The 4,442-nt window shown below is 42.2% G+C and overlaps 1 long non-coding RNA gene across 1 annotated transcript in view; it reads left to right on the top strand.

Moving 5' to 3' along the window:
• Window positions 1-146: 146 nt before the first annotated feature.
• The window catches only part of LOC141098535 (uncharacterized), a 117,239-nt gene continuing 112,943 nt past the window's right edge, over window positions 147-4,442 (top strand). Inside the window, exon 1 of the long non-coding RNA XR_012234280.1 lies at window positions 147-237. This is a non-coding gene — a long non-coding RNA (uncharacterized lncRNA). The remainder of the gene's footprint in view (window positions 238-4,442) is intronic.

Raw genomic sequence — 4,442 nt, 5'->3', positions numbered from 1 at the left:
CACAAATTGGCGCGAAGTCTCCAGTAGCCAATCAGCTGCAGAGTTTGCGTTTAAGGGCGGGACAATTAAAAGGAAAGACTGGGCGCTCGACAACTGTCTCTGCGCAAAATCGGAAATGACGAACAACAATCGCCGGAAGTGCCTTTCTATCCGCCATGTTTGATGTGGTAAAATAAAGACATTTGCCCATTCTTTTCATCCCGGATTTTCTGAGACTTTGAGTCACTTCTGGATGCGGTAAGTTTCTGTGTGGGGTCATGAGGCGTTTACAGTGTAGATGTAGCAGAGGCGTGCGTGAACGGGGCGTACGGAGCGGAACCACGTGTGTTCGGGACGTGCGGAGCCACACATATTCGATGTGTACGGAACGAAGCCGCGCATGTACGAGGTGTACAGAGCAGAACCACGTGTGTTCGGGACGTGCGGAGCCGCGCATGTTCGAGGTGTATAGAGCGGAGCAGTGCGTGTACGGGGCGTGTATCTGTTCATTCTCTGTTCTTTCTTTCCCCTTTTTCTCTCTCTGTTCTTTTTTTCTGTCCCCTCTTTCTCTCTCTGTTCTTTCTTTCTTTTTCTCTGTTCTTTCTTTCTTTCCCTTTCTTTTTCTGTGTTTTTTCTTCCTTTACGCCTCTTTCTTTATCTCTGTTCTTTCCTCTTTCTTTCTCTCTCTGTTCTTTCTTTCCCTCTCTCGCTGTTCTTTCTTTCTCTCTCTAATCTTTCTTTTTTTTATTTCTCTCTGTTCTTTCTTTCCCCTCTTTCTTTCTATTTCTTTCCCCTCTTCTCTCTGTTCTCTCTTTACTTCTTTCTTTCCCCTCTTTCTCTCTCTCTGTTCTTTTTTCTGTCCCCTCTTTCTTTCTCTCTCTGTTCTTTCTTTCCCCTCTTTCTCTCTGTTCTTTCTTTCTCTCTCTTTCTCTCTCTGTTCTTTCTTTTTTACTTTCCTCTCTTTCTTTCTCTTTGTTCTGTCTTTCCCCTTTTTCTCCTCTCTGTTCTTTCTTTCCTCTCTTTCTTTCTCTCTGTTCTTCCTTTCTTTTTCTCTCTGTTCTTTCTTTCTCTGTTCTTTCTTTCTATCTGTTCGCTCTCTATTCTTTCTTTCCCCTCTTTCTTCCCCTCTTTCTCTCTCTGTTCTTTCTTTCTCTCTCTGTTCTTTTTTCTGTCCCCTCTTTCTCTCTGTGTTCTTTCTTTCTTTTTCTCTTCTTTATTTCCCCTCTTTATTTTTCTCTGTTCTTTCTTTCCCCTTTCTTTCTCTCTCTCTGTTCTTTGTTTCTTTTGCTCTGTTTCTTTCTTTCTTTCCCCTCTTTCTTTCTCTCTCTGTTCTTTCTTTCCCCTCTTTCTTTCTTTCTCTGTTCTTTCTTTCCCCTCTTTCTTTCTCTCTCTGTTCTTTCTTTCCCCTCTTTCTCTCTGTTCTTTCTCTCTCTTTTCTTTCTTCCTCTCTCGCTCTCCTTTCTTTCTTTCTCTCTCTGTTTTCTTTTTTCTCTCTCTCTGTTTTCTTTCTTTCTTTTCCTTAGTACCAGTCAGTGTGCCCACAGTAGCAGCCACTGTACCAGTCAATGTGATCAGCAGTGCTAAATGGGTGCGGTTGGACATGGGTGTGACTAGTTGTGAAATGGGTGTGGTCGGGACGTGGCCTAAAATTTGCAGCTCCGCAGCCTTTCTCCCTCTTTCCCTTCTTCCCTTCTTCAAAAGTTAGGAGGTATTTTTGTCACACGTCGGATTACTGGAATTATCGGATCGTTTGGTGCTGGAATAATGAAAATTTACGGTATGACCAAATAATAACAAAAGTACAAGCCTTAGGTTATTGTTACCATTTGGGGGTTTATGAAATCTTTTTTATTTTTTGGGCACTTACCTTTTTTTATTTTATTTTTATTAATGTAGTTTATTAATATTTCAGTTTTTCACAGACATGATGACGGCACCAAACATAGTCACTTTTTGTTGCAGACTGATCAAAGTGATTGGATTTTCTGTATTTTTGGAGTTTTGTAAATGTTAATTAAAAATGAACTTGTTTTTTTCCACTTTTCAGTGAAGTCGATCCTGCAGAATATTGTTATTTTCTCACTCTCCACCTTCCTGTATCAGAGCTTCACAGGAGAATAAACATGGCAGATCCAGGGCCTCCAGCTGCCATCACAACCTGCTCTGCTGGGGCGTAACTATCACTGTGACCAGGGCCGCTATAGAGCCCGGGCCACCCGGGAACACCCTCCACTTCCCCTGTGTCCTCCGGATGGTGGGCTCTGTATGGTAGTAGTATGTGGACGTTATATAATAGTATTATGTGGGCTCTTTATGGTAGAATTAGGTGCACTCTGTATGGTAGTATTATGTGCGCTAGTGACACTCCATGCGCTAGTATAGACTCTTATGCTAAAGGTGTGTATGATGATGGATGCATGTATCTGGTGACTGACTCATTTGAAACCCCTACCCTTGATTGTGCCTGTTGTTAGGGTCTAATGGTACAGTCAGCGCCTGTCAGTGGCTAGGCTTTAGACCACAGTGCTCCAGGTCAGCACCTCACGTAGCGCCATATTGTGCCATCCAGCGCAAGGCACATAAGTGCCGCATCTACGGCGGCGCCGAGTGCTGGTGAGTCTAGAGGGACTCCGACCCTGTGTCTTGGGGCAGAGTCCTGTGACTTTTAGGTCTGTGAGCTTAACAGGCTTTGGCAATTATACTCGGTGGTAGTGCGGCTCTGTGAGGCAACAGTCTGCCTCGTACACACCGGGTGACGTTAACCCGCGGGTGTTCGCTTATTATACCGACATATAGTATCTGCCATTACTTAGCTGCAGTATTCCATCTCTGCACGGTGGACCCCAGGCTGTGAACGCACCTCATTATCATTTTATTAATTGGTGCATTCCGCCAGCCTAACATTATGTGTGCACTGTATGGTAGTATTATGTGGGCTCTGTATAGTAGTATTATGTGGGCTCTGTATAGTAGTATTATGTGGGCTCTGTATGGTAATATTATGTGGGCTCTGTATGGTAATATGTGGCCTCTGTATGGTTTTATTATGTGGGCTCTGTATGGTAATATTATGTGGGCTCTGTATGGTAATATTATGTGGGCTCTGTATGGTAATATTATGTGGGCTCTGTATGGTAATATTATGTGGGCTCTGTATGGTAATATTATGTGGGCTCTGTATGGTTGTATTATGTGGGCTCTGTATGGTAATATTATGTGGGCTCTGTATAGTAGTATTATGTGGGCTCTGTATAGTAGTATTATGTGGGCTCTGTATAGTAGTATTATGTGGGCTCTGTATGGTTTTATTATGTGGGCTCTGTATGGTAATATTATGTGGGCTCTGTATGGTTTTATTATGTGGGCTCTGTATGGTAATATTATGTGGGCTCTGTATGGTAATATTATGTGGGCTCTGTATGGTTGTATTATGTGGGCTCTGTATGGTTGTATTATGTGGGCTCTGTATGGTAGGATTATGTGGGCTCTGTATGGAAGTACAGTTAGGTCCATATATATTTGGACAGAGACAACATTTTTCTAATTTTGGTTCTAGACATTACCACAACGAATTTTAAACAAAACAATTCAGATTCAGTTGAAGATCAGACTTTCAGCTTTCATTTGAGGGTGTCCACATTAAAATTGGATGAAGGGTTTAGGAGTTTCAGCTCCTTAACATGTGCCACCCTGTTTTTAAAGGGACCAAAAGTAATTGGCCAATTGACTCCAAGGCTATTTCATGGACAGGTGTGGGCAATTCCTTCGTTATGTCATTCTCAATTAAGCAGGTAAAAGGCCTGGAGTTGATTTGAGGTGTGGTGCTTGCATTTGGAAAGTTTTGCTGTGAAGGAAACAAGCGGTCAAAGGAGCTCTCCATGCAGGTGAAACAAGCCATCCTTAAGCTGCAAAAACAGAAAAAAACCATCCGAGAAATTGCTAAAACATTAGGAGTGGCAAAAGCTACAGTTTGGTGCATCCTGAGAAAGAAAGAAAGCACTGGTGAACTCATCAATGCAAAAAGACCTGGGCGCCCACGGAAGACAACAGTGGTGGATGATCGCAGAATAATCTCCATGGTGAAGAGAAACCCCTTCACAACAGCCAACCTAGTGAACAACACTCTCCAGGAGGCAGGCGTATCAATATCCAAATCTACCATAAAGAGAAGACTGCATGAAAGTAAATACAGAGGGTTCAAAAATTCTTAATAAATATAATTCTGGATTAATTATTCAACGGCTCATATACAAAAAAATCAATCCTTAAAAGATACTTTATTAACCAATCATTAAAAAGTTTTCAAAACTTCAAAAAACAGGCAAACAAAAATAGGCTTATTGCTGATTTTCAAAATCCAGCCACAAACACTAGAGAGTCGTTCCAATGTCAGGTAGAGGGTCACAAACCTATTTGTCCCTATAGGGCCCTATATCTCTCTCCTACCTGACAGCAGAGGTTGG

This window comes from Dendrobates tinctorius, unplaced genomic scaffold, assembly GCF_039654945.1.
Source record: "Dendrobates tinctorius isolate UK_male_01 unplaced genomic scaffold, ASM3965494v1 ptg000093l, whole genome shotgun sequence".
Taxonomy (NCBI): Eukaryota; Metazoa; Chordata; class Amphibia; order Anura; family Dendrobatidae; genus Dendrobates; species Dendrobates tinctorius.
This window is presented reverse-complemented; position numbering and strand designations above follow the sequence as displayed.